The following is a 17,079-nucleotide window of genomic DNA, read 5'->3' as shown; positions in this document are numbered from 1 at the left end:
AGATATTTATAAAGTCTTAGTTAATTCTGTTTGCTTTCTTGATGTGGGTGTGACTAAAATCGTTTTTAATCCCCTATAGTACGACAGTTCACTCGGCAGGTCTCTCCAGCCGCAAAACAAGGTCGATTTTTCGACCTTCACCAAGGTAAAAATTTTTCTTCCACATTTCAAGAGACTGAATTTACTCACCTGATAATGTATGTTTCAGCCAGACTGACCGAATAGTTATCACACAATTGCCCGTCAAAGATGGAAAAAAGTTACCAATCACCCATGGGCGAAAATAAAAATGTACAGAAAATGCATTACTTACAGTAAATAACTATATATACATAACTAATGTTCAATGTGGAGTGTTTCCTAGGCATGAAATGTCAGTGTGGAATACTCCCATAGCAACAAAACAAGCCAGGCGAAAAGTGGAGATAGAGTGTGTATGGCTGGAAGGGGGGAGGAGGATGGAGGAAGGGGAAGTAGGGAGATGGGAGAAGGGTTGTTTTGCACAAACACCGATGTTGGGGGTATGTTGGGGTATGGTTGGTTTGGAGGGGACAATGTGGAGATGACGCAATGGGGCTGAGGGAAGTAAAGTGATGGTGGTGGGGGGGGTTCCTTCTCCCATTCCTTAGGGGACCAATCATACCATACCACCCCAGACACTCTAGCTCTCATTGGTCTGATCCTATATACGTCACCAAAGGGCAGAGTTACCCTCCCCCAGTTTTTTGTTTGTCTTTATACTGTATAGTGTGGGATAGGCTGGCGTGTCAAATTACACAAAAGCACGATCGTGCAGCATCGGTTTTGAGGGGTTAAGGGAGTGTCTGGACATTCATTGTTGGTGGTAACATTAGGATTTGTTCAGTTCTTATGGAAACCTATGCGAAAGTTTCCTTTCCCATGAGATATAATTCCTCCAAAAATTGCATCATTCCCATGTGTACATCCATAGTAATCAGCATAATTACTAGAAAGAATAGTATCTTTTAAAAATGACATTTTATTGAACCAGCCATACCAATATCTTTCATATAGTATTAAAGTGAAAGATTAAACCTCTGGTAACAGCTTGCTCAATGTCAATTTTATGTAACTCTTATCTTTAATTTATTATGATTGTTCACTTTGAACTACCATAAGAAAGTTGTGAAATCATGAGGAAAAAATAATTCAAAATTATACACAACAGAATCCTTTTATTTCTCTTGACACAAAAAAAAAAAAAAAAAGGCATGAAATCAGCTTCAAAATGAAAAAAAAAAAAAAGTACTCACATCGATGAATTAGCTGATTAGATATGAGCCTTGAAAGTTAAATAAACACAATTATTCGGGAGAGGGTGTAGATGGTATGCACGTGACGTCACGATCCCCTGACAAACAATAACAAACCGCTGCTGGCCGTGGTCGCCCAGCGAATCGCAATGGTGGTGAAGTGGTGTTGTGCATTCGGCTGCTCAAATAAGGAAGGTAGAGACAATGTCTCCTTTATAGATTTTCTGTCCAGACTAGAAATAGAAAAGAAGGGCCTGAAAGGGCTATAAATCGCAGGAAATTGTGGGTAAATGACGTCAAGAGAGCAGCAGTCGGTTCGACTTCCAAGGTTTGGCAGCCTTCACAACATGACATTGTGCAGTGCACATTTCATATCAGGTAAGTTTTTAAATATTGTATTAAACTATTAACAATACTTTATAAATACCAGGTTTTATTTAATGTAAGATATAGAGACTGGGCTTGGGAAAATTTCAGGCTCAGTCCAGTTAGGTATGGTAACAAAATCATGTGAAACTACCAGTAGAAAATTCACACATTGATTAGTGTAGTTACCTATGCCATAATTGAATCGATTAGTGTGTAAAATTGCGGGAGAAAGGGAGAGACTAAGAACATACATGAAATTAGTTACTAATTTAATGTCTGTCCTAAGTCACTCCCTCTCTCCTGCAGTATTACACACCTAACCAATTCAATTATGGCATAGCTAACACTATAACCAATATGTGGATTATTTTATTCTTAAGATTGGGAAAGGGTACCGTAGGCATTTCTCCACTGCAGCAGACCATGGTCCACACATGAAGCCTAACTCAGAATTATCACCGTGTTTCCCTACTATGTTTTGTTGCTGTTTTTGGAAGGATAAAAGATAAAGGTTAAGTCTGGGTAATATGATGGTCATATATTTTTTTGGGAGAAAGATTGTCGTTTTTCCACTGTATTAGATGACACATAACTTCATAAGAGATGTACATGTATTGCATTTATGCTTTTGTTAGAGAAATGCTTAACCATTACTGACTTGATCCTTCAGCATCTTTTATGATTGATTTGTTAGCTTAGTATCTTAGATTGATTGATTGATTGATTGAAAATAATTACAATCTGGCGGCGCAACTGCCAGGGTCATATGCCGCCGGATGACAAAGTAGAAAGCACGGCAAAAATAAAAAGTGTGAATTCAAAATAAAGTTAATATCTGTTAGTAGGAATAAAACACTAAAAATAATAAAAGAATGATTTATAAAATAATTACTTATAAAAGTGGAAGGAGGCCCGCCTCCTGAAGAAAACTAAAAACATCAGTAAAATCGTTAGAGGCCTCACCAAGCATCGAGGATAAAGAGTAGGCACCATCTGCTCCCCCATGCCTATGAAGGAACCTCTGACGCAGGCCCCCCAGACTCGGACACTCGACCAGCAAGTGAGTGACAGTAAGGGGAACGAGGCAGTCATCACAGTACGGTTGAGTTTCACCACACATGAGGAACCCATGTGTAAGCCGAGAATGCCCAATGCGAATCCTAGCAAGAGCCACCTCCATTCGCCGAGGCATAGAGGGAAGAACCCTTGGCACAACCACTCTCTGAAAGGTTTCTTTTAGTTTATTGTGAGAAACACCATCCCAGTGTCTCTGCCAACACGTACGAATTGCATACCGCAAGTAAGGTGTTACATCAGAAACAGGTAGTGGGTAGTCAGCTGGGGGCTGTTGAGAAGACGCAGCTTTAGCAAAAGTATCTACCCTCTCATTGCCCACCACACCAACATGTGCAGGAACCCAACAGAAGTCTACACGGCGGCCACGGCGGCCAAGTAGAAAAAGCCACTCTAAAATTGATAAAACCAATGGATGGGATGCATTAAAAGACTCCAGTGCAGACAAAGCACTACGTGAGTCACTATAAATCACAAAAACGGATTGGGGGAGAGTAAAAATGATTTTAAGAGCATACAAAATTGCAGTCAGTTCTGCTGTATACACTGAAGTAACGCCAGGAAGGCTACCGCCCCTACTAAAGAAAGGGAAGACAACACCAAATCCTACTCCAGAATCAGTCTTAGGCCCGTCAGTATAGACGGGGACAGAACCCTCATGAATGGAGGCATGTTCTAAAAAGAGAGAGAGGGACACCTGAGAGGGAAGTGAGCCCTTTTTTTCAACAACAGACCTACAGAATGTCACGCAAGGGAGTAGCCAAGAACCCACCCTTGGGATCCGATGTGGACAAATTGCCAGTCTTGGGAGAGAGAGGGCTAGCATAACAGACCGGACCCTGTAACCAAATGGCTTTGGGAAATTGGGACGGGTCTCAAAAACAGAAGATCGGGAATCCTGTGAGACAATGGCACAAGAAACTGAGTCTGGAATGCGGTGAAGACGATACCAACACCTCATCATTAGCAACTGGCGCCGCAAGTCCAAGGGGAGTACACCAGCATCTACCAACAAACTTGGAATTGGGGATGATCTGAATGCCCCGGTTGCCAGACGAACACCAGCATGATGCACAGAATTTAACAACCGGAGGCGGGCATCTGTTGCAGAGGAGTAGACCTCACACCCATATTCAACTTTAGGAAGAATAAGAGACCTATGCAAGAGGAGGAGGGTCTGACGGTCAGCACCCCAGGAGGTATGAGCTAAAACCCTCGAAAGACTCAAAGCTTTAAGAAAAGCCACCTTAACAGAACGGATATGAGGAACCCAGGTTAATCTTCTATCAAACAGAAGACCCAGAAACCGCGTCTCTTCCACACAGGATATTCTTCTACCATAGAGATACAAGTCAGGGTCTGGGTGGACTCCTCGAAGACGACAAAAATGTATAGCCACTGTCTTTGCTGCAGAAAAATGGAAACCGCGTGCTTCTGCCCAGTCAGAAATTCTATTGAGAGCCAGCTGCAACTTCCTCTCTATCAGAGACATTCTAGACGCAGTGAAGTAAATCGAGAGGTCATCAACATATAGTGATCCTCGTACACCATCAGGAAGTACACTGATGACGCTGTTAATGGCTACAGCAAACAGAGTAACACTAAGGATACTCCCCTGTGGTACTCCATCTTCTAGTGCTCGGGCATTAGAAAGCACTCCTCCCACTCGCACCCTTAAAATTCGGTTAGAATAAAAACTGTTGAATAAAAACAGGTAAGCGCCCACGAAGCCCAAACTCATGAAGAGAGAGTAAAATACCATGACGCCATGCAGTGTCATATGCCTTTTCCAGATCAAAGAAGACCGTGACCTGGTGTTGGTTAGTGGAAAAAGCCTCACAGACAGAAGATTCCAAGGACAGTAATGCATCAGAGGTAGATCGCATTTTTCGAAAACCATACTGGGCAGGGGATAAGAAGTCACCTCTCTCTAAAAACCACACAAGCCTAACATTGACCATCTTTTCCAAAACTTTACATATACAAGACGTCAAAGAAATAGGCCGATAATTAGTCGCCTGTAGGTGATCCTTACCTGGTTTGGGGATGGGGATAACTACAGCAACACCCCAACAAGCCGGAAACTCCCCAGAACACCAGATCTTATTAAACAGTGAAAGCAAAAACAACAGGGACTCATCAGACAGGTGGCGTAAAAAGGCATAAGGAATATCATCAAAACCAGGAGAGGAATCATGGCACTGCGACAGAGCTGACTGGAGTTCAAAAATTGAAAATGGAACATTGTAAGGCTCTCCCCAGCAGAGGCAAAACTGAGACCACGAGATTCTAGGCACTCCGACGGCGGCAAGCCAAAGGTGTATCTACATCCTTCTTTGACACACTGGCAAAATGGTCAGCAAGCAATTCTGCAACAGCAAATGGATCAGCCACAGTTCCACCTGGTGCAGATAAAACAGGAGGGGATGGAACAGTAAATTTACCTGAAATTTTCTTTACCCGGTTCCACACCTGGGTGATGGAAGTCCTCGAATTGATGGAGGAAACATAACCCTTCCAGGACGAACGCCTAGCCTCCTTTAAGACCCGCCTCATATGAGCTCGTGCCCTCTGATACGCCACCAAATACTGAGGATCCCCACGGTGACGACGAAGTCGTGAGAAGGCGATTCGTTTGGCTCTCACTGCGGAACTACACTCCGAGTTCCACCAAGGAACTGGACGTTTAGGAAACTGACCCTTTGTTTTTGGAATAGATAATAGGGCTGCTGAGTGCAGCACGGTATTGAAATATGACACAGCCTCGGTAAGACAGCCAAACTCATTGACAGAAAGGGAAATGGAACTTAATTCCCTGAAATATGGCCAGTCAGCCTTATCCAGAAGCCAGCGAGGAAGACGTGGCTGAGGTCCACCTGCATTAGCAGTTAAGAGTAACGGAAAATGGTCACTGCCATATAGGTCTGGCAACACATCCCAGGTAAAATCTAAAACTGCATCAGCTGAGCATAAAGATAAATCAATGGCAGTAATAGTTCCAGTCTGGCAATGGAAATAAGTCATTTTATCAGCATTGAAAATGCCCAACCCCTCATCTTCCACTAAAGAGGCCAGCATGACACCTCGAGGGTTGGCCTCACTGTTTCCCCACAGTGGATGGTGTCCATTCATATCTCCTAATAACAAAAAGGGAGAAGGAAGGCCACGAATAAGGCGCTCCAGATCCGCCCTTTCAACAACAGCACTGGGAGGTAGATAAAGACTGCAAACTGTATACTGCCGATGTAAAAACATCCGGACAGCGACAGCCTGCAGGGGAGTAGAGATGTCCATATGACTGCATGGAATATCCTCGCGAAGGAAGATAGCAGCACCTCCATGACGACCTTGACCCGGCACAGGATCTGAATAAAAGGCATGGTAGCCAGAGGGACCAGAAGGAACAGCATCACCTACCATGGTCTCCTGGATGCACATGCACAGAGGAGTAAATTGAGAAACAAGATGACAAAGTTCCTCATAGTTAGCACGGAAACCTCGACAGTTCCACTGTCCCGTCCCACTGACCAACATCTCCTCAAGCCCCTTACCTACCAGATATTCTATTTTTTTTTTTTTTTTCCAACTGCCTTGGGAATACCGTTTTCAATGTTCAGCATCATATGACACCCCATCACATACATCCGCAATATCAGAATCTGTTGTCGAAATTGAGGTTATTATGAATCTCGTATGATCCCTCTAAACAACTATACCATAACGACGTTTTGCTTCCCATCTACAATCACAACCACCACAGTGCCCGGTACACAATACACGTCGTGATATTTTAGGTTCAGCTTCCCTTTGTCCTACGATTGATAATTATACTATGTGTGTCCATTGTCTTTCACGATATTCCAGAGATAGTGTCTAGCCAGTATTCACTGTTACAGAGGTATTTCGGTAGTGTGGTTTTGCTAGGAAAATTACGTAGTCTAGCCTTGTTTGTGCAGTGGTCCAGTAGTGCAATAGGCCAATCCAGATCCATGTGAACACAGTAGATGACGTCTTCAACTTGTGTGTGACGAACGGACATATAAAGAACAGCAACACTGGCAACATTATGCATGTCTGTCCGTTCTCTGCCATTATTACACAAGGTTTTACTATGTGGCCACGGCTATACAAAGTATATCGGAGGCGTGGTGCCGCCGGGAGAGTGTAAAATTGCGTATAGTCTACGTGTGTTTGTGCAGAGTCTGGTAATACACTTCACCGACTTATTCTCACTCCTGCCAATATAGAAGCCAAAGTCTCGGTTTCGGTAACTATACTGACTGATCATTGAACACTTTCAGCTCCCAGCAGTATGAATGAGGTCCTGTTTTCAGCCAATAGAAACATTAAGTAATGGAGTGAACAATGCAGTTGTACATGTAAAATAAGTGTTTTATTCACCGTGTCATCATACAGGCTTATACAGTATAACACAGCCATGGATAAGCTGGACCTATGGTAGGATAAAGGTTGAGTGCTGCTGGAGCATCCAAGTAAACGTAAGCAACATTGGTGCACCAGCGCCTGGATGGTAATACCCGACCACCGCGCTTTAGGCAAAATACCCTCGGGTTCTGAAGCTACTCCACGTCATCTAGTATGTTTACACAAGGTCATTGATAGGGCTGCAATCTCGTCGTAGTGATGTGATATGATTAGGAAGTCAGTATCAGGTCTCGTTACTCATTATACGAGGAAGGGCCGGAATTTTGTAAAAGAGAGAGAGAGAGAGAGAGAGAGAGAGAAAGAGAGAGAGAGAGAGAGAGAGAGAGAGAGAGAGACAGACAGACAGACAGACAGACAAACAGACTGGTGCATTCATGGCGTCATTACAAGTTATTACAATATGACATAATAGACCCAGGGAAGAATAAGGTGGTCCTTGTCTCCTCATACACATGATCACGGTCAAATAGTACTTTTACCAGGGCCTATCTTACTAGCATAACACTTGAACACTGATATTTTGTTTTATGGTACCATCATGAACTGGTAACTGCTCACCACACAATTTAAAAAGGGCTTGACCATTCATTGCTGGAATTTGGCAGATGACGAATTGGGTGATAAATGATTCAGCATCGTGATAATATAGCGTAGACTGATGTCCAATGGCTTTACTGTATTTAACACTTTCACTGCTGTTTACGGGCTGCTTATAAATATTAATCTGTTTAACACTGAGAAACAGACTATTTCATTCACCTACAGAAATCCCTTTGGATGTGAATCGATGATTATTTATTTTTATTTTTGGTGGAAGAGTAAGTAAATGACAAAAATATCCGCATTACCTAGTTCCATTCTTTCTCCAAATGTGTACTCTTCCATGATTGGTCGACTGGAACATCTCATCTGTGTAGAGCATCCTTGACCAGAATTCCTCCCTTCTGTCTTCACATCGGCGGCCGAAATCAAAGCGGCCAATGCGGTGCTACTCACGCAGCATCTTCCTTGCTGGGATCTTGTGGTGGATGCCCACCAGGGCTGCCTGATTTCAGTGTGAGGAAATTCCGTGCACTCTGACGGGTCAGAGACCCTGGCCCCTCACAGCTCGCCTAAGGATATAATTATGACAGTCATATCGTTTTCTTTGTCAATTGTTGTAACTCTGTAGGTGTAACTATGACAAACAGACGAATTCCTACCATTTATGTATCTTATTCGCATAATTCCATGTTTTTCCCGTTAGTCAAACATTAATCTCGTGCAACCTTGCTTACATTATCGCATAAAGCTATATAATATACTATCTGACAATTATATATATGATCATATATTAAATAAACAGGGTAAATTTCACGAGCTTCAAAAATGATTAATTGTGTAGGGCCTGCACGAAATCATGGACACAATATGACCTCCGCTAAATTGGTAAATTTATACAATCAAATAACAACAATAATACCTCATTGTAAGCAATCAAATAACATAACATTAATATATTATTTTATACATTCAAATAACAACATATGTTTATCTATCTATTACTAGACGCCTCAATCCCAGAAGGGGTGGCCACGAACAAGCCGCCTCCATGTCGTCCTGTCCATCGCCATCCGGCTACCCTCACCAAAACTCACCCCTCGCACCCATATACCCTCTTCACCCCATCCCTCCACCTCATTCTAGGCCTCCCCCTTCCCCTCACTCCCTCCATCTCACTCATATACACTCGCTTGGTCAGTCTCTCACTCTTCAACATACATTATTTATCTTACACATTCAACCTGAACGTCTGATGGTCTATATTTCCAACACCCACCCAGTGTCTTTACGTCCTATGGTCTATATTTCCAACAACCACCCACCGTCTTTATGTCCTCTGAAATATGTATTAAAGATGCCTTGAACGAAACTGAGTTTCTGGTTTTTGTCTTAAGATTATTAAATTTTGAAAATAGTCTCTCAGCATCCGCATTTGACGTTGGCAACGAAAGAATGTGCAGTGCTAATATTGCTATCCTTTCAAATTGTTTCTTATTATCACAGTTCACATACGACATTAGTCTTACATAAAGTTCAATAATGCCACGATCTGTTTTTTTAATTTCATCCGAAATTGTAACCCAATCAATGCTTCGCCACTCATTATCTATCAGCTGAGGATCGCAACTGTAAAGTCTTGGGACCAATGAAAGTATATTTGCAAAAGAGTGAAGGTGTGTCCTGGATTTAGGGTCTAAAAATTTTACAGGATCAAGGAAGAATGCCATATACCATAGTTTGTTCTTTGAATCAAACCTCTTTTTAATTTCGAGGCAGAGCGTTATCAGAAACTGCTGGCATCTGGTCCGAACATTAGCAATGAGTTGTTGGTTGCTTACAACATCTTTACTGGAAAAGTTACCAACAGCATTACCTAAATATATTTCATTAAGTGGACGATGGAGAGACGTATCGGTGGGATCTATTTCAGAGAGACCTTCGTTTATAATATCATCTTTGCAAAAATACCCTAGAAGCGTTCCCAGAAGCTGTGATACACTTTCGTGAAGGAGATGAATTGTGGGAGATGTTCTCTGAAATAACAAATTTACTTAATTGCAGAGCGGTAAGACGGTATTTAAGAAATTTAAGTAACATAATACAGAAGGGTCATTAAGGGACTTGACAATCTGCTGCACTGAAAGTAACCTTTCTTCCGTTTCTTTAAGGTTAAAACACAACTTTAATGCAGTCCATTGCTCTAACACCCGTTTAATTGCATCATGGAAAGACAACCACCGTGTTTGGCATGGATGGAGAATCTTGTGGGGTTTTATGTGGCAAAATTCCTGAAACTGTTTAAAATCATGTCTCCTCTTGGCACTGTGAGCAAAAAATGAGTAAATGCATATAAGCAAGTCCTCACAATGTCGCGGTATGGTCTTGGCCGCCTCTGAGGAACAAGGGTGAAGAGAATGACATAAACATTTCCTAACTGTTATGCAAGGCAAGTGTGTCAGCAGTCTACAACATAAGGAATTATTGGGCCCCATAATATTTGATGCTCCATCAGCACCAAATCCAGTAAAGTTCTTAAGTGGAATTCCATGTGCGTTAAGTGTTGTTATCAAATCATACAAATTTTGACCATAGGATCCCACAGAAATAATGTTATCATACATGTCAATAAGGTCTAGCATTCTTGTCTGAATAGTCTTGGTTTCAAAATCAGTGAAACGAACTAAGATAGCACATGATTTTTGCGTACTAATATCTAGGGTTTCGTCTAAGATGAAAGAGAATTTATTGGTTCTAAGTTTGTTCACAGTGTGTCCTTCCATGTTATGCCCTACTGACTTCACCACCTCTGCGCATTTTGCCCTCTTTAAAGACAGAGCCTGGGCTATATTAGGGTCTGGAAACATACCTTTCATTAAGGGTATCATGTGGTCAACCAAAAGGAACGGGAGATTGTGCTCTGCAATGAAGCAGGCTATCATTATCATTGCAAATGCCACCCCATTGGTGACATAGGGAGGGGGAGGTGGCGCCCCCATTTGAATACCCTGTTGCTGGTCCTCCTGCTGCAGCCTCTCAACGTTGGCAATGTGATGCCTGGACGCCTTGTGCCTCTTGATTGACGTAATTTCAGCACCCAGAGACCTCTTGCAAGCATTACAGTGAGCCTGAGACGAATCGCCTTCCACTCTTGACAACCAAGGCTGATAATCCACGTTAAACAACCACTCGTCTCGAAATTTCTTGGTGGGTGGCATGACAACTTGTAAGTGCATGAAATATATAATTAAGTATTGGTACCTATTCAAGTCGTCCTACTAATAGCCTATAGGTAATCGATTGTAAGTAATTTCATGATATCGTATATTACATATATACTTTATTAACTTATTCCACCCTATCATCACTACGATAAAGTAAATTATATACGAAAGTGTTACTTTACTTTTCTCTATCATCAGGTTTTCTATCGAGATAAGGAAAAGAATGAAGAATTAATGCTGTAGGGCAAACATTTCTAAATCACACAGAATAATTCAGGGCAGAACATAATAACCTGTACAGTAATAAAGAAACTTATAGTAACTTACCGAAACCTTGGGAATGGTGACCGTATCCTTACTAATACACCTCAGTTAAAAATGTTTTTCTGGACAACTGCACTGGACAAACGTCAGGGACGGATTGTACCCTCGGTGCTAGTAGCCTATGACTAAGTATGTTGACTAAGACAAGTTTGCATCTGACCTAAAATTATACACGTCACAGTGTATTAAGTGTATACACAAATAAAACGCCCTAACATAGGCATAACTTCGCGTAACTCAGAGAAATTTGAAAAATAAAGAAAAAATCCGTATTTTGTGTGGAACGGATGTGTGACGTCACACTCATTCGTATACGTCATTGACCGTACTAGCACACGAATTTCCGTAAATGGCAGCCTTGATGCCCACACTGTGCAATCGAAATGCAAACTTCGCGCCAACACTTGCAACCCAAGCATATCCAGTATTGCTACACTATTTGAGAAAGGGTTTGCCTCGGCTGCTTGTTGAATTTGCAGGTCTTGCTTAGAGGAAGTCAGACATGGACATGGTCTTCTTGCATAAATGAACACACACATTTCATATATTATATAGACTTTAATCACCGATATTTTCATTCACATTCATCTATCCCAGTTCCAGCTTGAAACGAAAGTGGCACTACGTATCCAAGTCGTTCAAATTCCCCTTCTCCTCCCATCGCCGCAACCGTTTTTCTATGGTTAATCTTGCAATACCAAGCTGGTGAGCAATGGCTCGTATGGACGAACCTGAGTCGACAAGAGTCAAAATGCTGTCCCTAATAACAAGCTGCTTTTGCTGATTATTCATCTTGTAAGCGAAGAACGTCTTCTGGTAAACGTTCCTACTTCTCAGGCCCAGACAATAACTCGGTTGAATTCATATTACCTAACGAATCGGTAGAGAGGCGGCTTGCAGTCCTAACGGACCCAGGATCGAATCCCGGCTGGGGCAGGGAACAGTTTAAGGATTTGAATTTCCTAAAAAGCAGACTTTCCTGATCTACCAGATGACCCGCCGACATGTCGCAAAAGTACCCCCGCTAATACCAGTACACCAGTCCTGTATGAGACAGCCCTAGCATGTATTCAATATGGACGGTGGGTGTTAGCGCCCAAAAATTTAAAATTTAAATGTGTTTTACCAACGCTTAGATTAAGTAGGTTTCCTTAATTTTCTGTTATATTACGGAGTGTCAGAGATTTAAAGGAATTGTTCGAATGCTGACCTTGACTTGGACTGTTAAAATACTTTGTTGACTCAATATCTCTATCTTCCTATGAAACTTCATTATTGATAAGTATAAAACTGATTTCTTATTGTTTTTGACGATTGTATTGTCGAGTCAGTATCACATCTGATAATAAAAAAAATATCAGTTTTAAGAACAACGAAATCGAACAAACATCTCCAGCCAATCAGGATCTCGGCATGAACAGTGTTGCCACACATTCCTGGCCAGATTAATTGGTATGAGGTACAGTTATAATTTTTTGTGGTGGTTGCATTTTATAAATGAACTCTAAGCCATTCTTTGTTTCACCTAAAACAGCATTCTACTGGTAGTACTGCCGAACTTCAACCTTTCAGCATAGACTATTCACTTCTGACCAACATTTTAACAAAACCAAATAAGTATTGGAGATCTGATATGGTAAGGCACACCACTGCTTACTTTTAGATTAAATGAAGGTCCAAAGAGTCTAATGAGTGAAGGGAGGACCTGCAGGAGATAGGGAAGAACATACAAGAGTGAAAAAAAAATAAGTGGAAGGAAACAGACAAGAGTTTTGAAGTAAATGGAAGTGTTGCTTGATAAATAATGTAATTACTTGCAGATGATACATTTCTTTCCTTGGCGATGGTAAACAAATAGTGCTTGGCATGAGCTTAAGGAGCTGTATCTGAGAATCAAATTTGACAGTGTAAGAGAGCATTATTATTATTTAGAGGAATGAAATTACTGACTGTCCAGTGATTCTGATTGACCATTCAGAGGAATACATTGAGAAGGGAGAAAAAGTGACCAGATGGAGAGAACACTTTAATGAATTGTTGAACACGAACAATGAAAGTAATGCGAGTATAAGTGGCTGGGGAATGGCTGGGAGAAGGAGGGAGGTGAGGAGACAGGAAGAAATCAGTAAGATGGAAGTTGTGGAAACAATGAAGAAAGTCAAAATGGGAAAAGCCCCAGGAATTGATGGAGTGTGTGGTGAAATGCTGAAGCATGGGGGACAGATAGTAGTAGAATGGATGTGGAATATGTGCAGATTGCCCTGGGAGGAAGTTAGAGTCCTGGAAGATTGGAAGTCAGGTATAATTATTCCCTTGTACAAAGGGAAAGGGGAAAAAGAAGTGTGTGGTAATCATAGGGGCATTTGTTTTCTTAGTGTAATAGGAAAAGTGTATGGTAGGATACTTATTGACAGAGTTAGGGAAATAACAGAGGAATTAGTTGGGGAAGAACAGGGAGGCTTCAGGAAGGGAAGATGTTGTGTAGATCAGATATTCATTCTTAGATCTTTAATGGAATAGTTTCTAGAGAAGGGAATGAAGTTGTATGCGGCCTTCATGGATTTGTAGAAAGCATATGACAGGGTGGATAGATATGGGTTGTGGAAAGTATTAAGATTAGCCTATATGGAGTAGATGGGAAGTTGTTGAATGCTGTGAAGAGTATGTATGAGGGTGCTAAGGCTGCAGTGTGTGTGGATAGTGAACTGAGTGTTTTTCTGTTTGAAGGTTGAGTTGAAACAGGGATGTGTCATGTCTCCATGGTTGTTCAGTCTGTATATGGATGGGGTTATAAAAGAGATACAAGGTAGGGCAGTGGATGTTGGAGTGGCCCTCATGAGACAGGGCAGTGTTTGGAAACTCCCTGAACTGTTTTTTGCAGATGATACTGTGTTGTTAAGTGAAAAAGAAGGGGAACTGCAAGGCTTGGTGGATGAGTTTGTGAGAGTGTGTAAGAAACGGAATCTAGAGGTGAATGTAGGGAAGAGTAAAGTTACTGTCTTCGAGAGAGGTGAAGTCAGTGAATGTACAGCTCCGGACAGATGAAACGGCTACACCCCATCCACCAGCGACTTGGTTTGGGTCTCAGTGGTTCTGGTAACAGTTGCAGGTGGAGGGAGGGGGGATGTGGGAGGGTCAGGAGGGGAGAAATGTGGGCGGAGTTATATACTGTAGGGGGTAGTGTGGGAGGGTGAAGAAGCAGCACAGTCTGGCTGGTGGGAGGGGGAGACGAATGGTTGGGTAGCGGAGACGAGAGTCTGCTGGAGGGTAAGACAGGTGAGTGTGATTAGATGAAAAGAAATTACAAAAAATGAATCATTATAATATCTGCTGCATATATTGCATTTTATCCACTAAATAAAAACACTGTCTATTATTCACCACCGTATTTGGGTATCCTACTCATTATTATTATCCTTTGGATATTAGGCAATAAATAAAGATATTGGACGGTCTTTCGGACCCGAACCAATTTTTTCATAACCTTTTTCTTCAGCTATTTCCGTATTCCTATTACCCCTCGTGCTTGAAGTCGGCCTTTTTATCACTTTCTCCTACGCCCTACCTTTTTTTTTTTTTACGCATAAGGCAGTTTAACTTTCTCTTTAAATAACCATATGTGTCAACAAATATTCCTTTCATTAATCTATTTAATTACCTGTTTTCCTTCAATATGCATTTGTCTAATAATGGGTGTTACACCTTAATTGGCGCCGCTATTTAACGTTTTGAATAAAATTGGTCTAAATTTACGCATATATTGCAGTCTTTCTCAAGTAGGCTGGCAACCTCACACATCCTCCCCCCTGCTTTCTCCTTCTCTCGCTACCCGTTCCCTCCTTTCCTTTTGTAGTACTGTTTATCTATTCTTTCTCATATTTTTAACCTCATTCCTTCTTACAAACTTTTAGTGCCATAGGAATTTCTCCCTTATCACCTACAGTCCTACTACATGAAAGTGGAAAAAACTGCCATCGGGAAAAGAATAACTGGAAATTTATGGCGAAGGTTACGATATTAGTTATTTAGAATGAAAGTGTTGGCAGATACGCATTCTTGACGTGATTATCGCAGCCACAGCATTTCGCCTTCATAAAACAGAAGGACTATAGGTTTCATGCATTACCTCCTTACGTCCAGCATTACTGTGCAGAACGCCATGTATAACACATTAAGGACCACAAGGACAGTACTGGTAGTCATCGTGATTCTCATGAATCTCTCCATAGGCTATTGAAAACAGTGCTTTATGCTCAACTTCAGAATTATGTTCTCATCATGGCAATGATAGGCAAAGATAATAAAAACAATATATACAACCAAATTATCATTTATTATGCAACAAAGCTCAAACTGCCTCCGTGCTACCTGAAAAAATTAAATACCTGAATATATATATATATATATATATATATATATATATATATATATATATATATATATATATATATATATATATATATATATGGATGATGCCATGTCGTAGCGCTTAAGGGAATAACAGGGATGACGACGGTGATAATTGTCGCAAGGGAACGAGATGAAAGGAAAATTTTCTCTACCTGAAGTAAATTCTAATGGACAGTAATAATTCGAGACCCCGTTTATTGACAATAATTTTCATAGATCTGCATGTCGCCGTTATTGCGTCTCGGAACATTTCGGTAGATGATATAACTGATATAAATTGATAAATGGGTAGAGAGATATCCTTATCGTCTATTTTACGTGATAAGTATGATATAGTAATGATAATCTGTCCTGATAGAGTAAATCTTGCTGTGACGGAAGGGTATTTGTAAAGCGAACTAATTTATACCACAGACTGTATCAGAAGTGTTTCTTCTTCGTAAATTGAAGCTCGATGAATACTCTAGACTGTATGCCAGGAAGCAGGTGACCTTGGTGTTTCTTATGAGGGATCCGGTTCGTGGCATAGTATGGAGGATGCATAGAGCTCAAATTTATCAAACAGATAGTATCCTCGTAACTGGCCACCTCTTCACCCACTTCCTGAAACTCAGACATGGAGTACCGGGGTGAGAATAACGCCATAATGACTTATACACCACAAACACATGGGTATTTATACATCAACGAGAAACGACTGTGGTTCACTGGTATTTTCTATGGACTGCAATAAACACCGTTGTCATAAAGACTAAATGTCATAACGACTTTGTAGTTACTTGTAGAGAAGTATATTTTAGACTTGTGGTCGAGCGGCTTTTATATCTTGTAGTAGTTTCCCCACCAGATGTCATGTAGTGACGGGAGAGGTAAAGAATAGTATGGGACTATTTTTATTTGTCTTGGAAATATTAAACAGGTATAAGAGTATAAGTCCCGGGTAGCTACCTCCCTGTCTCGCTATCTCTCTCTCTTTCTGTTCTAAGGCTAATCTCCGTCTCGACCTCTCTCTAGGGTCGCTTGTCTCCTTCTAAACTCTCTTTCCTAAAATCTGGTGTAGCAGGGGTTCCTCATGGTTACCAGATCTTTCTCACGAGAGGACTGCTGACAGCTAACTGCATCATCTCCTTACTGGCCGCTGTCGTCAGCTTTCCTCCGTGTAAGCATGTTTAGCGCTGCTCGATTCTCGCAGACACAACACCTTCTCATCATTTGACTTCCTGCTTCTATCTGTCTCTCTATCTATCTATTTATCTATCTATCTATTATGTAGTCCTATACCGTTACTCAGGGCAGACCACCAGTTCCATGTTTTGTCAGTATATACTGAGATGAATGATTCTAACCGAATCAGGTAGATCCTCTCCGTCAACTGAGACAGTGGCATACTGACATGTGAATTACTTGTCATGTCTGGT

The sequence above is a fragment of the Coenobita brevimanus genome, chromosome 68 (assembly GCF_032717465.1).
Source record: "Coenobita brevimanus isolate Jiangsu-jjx chromosome 68, ASM3271746v2, whole genome shotgun sequence".
Taxonomy (NCBI): domain Eukaryota; kingdom Metazoa; phylum Arthropoda; class Malacostraca; order Decapoda; family Coenobitidae; genus Coenobita; species Coenobita brevimanus.
Note: the sequence above shows the minus strand (reverse complement) of the source record.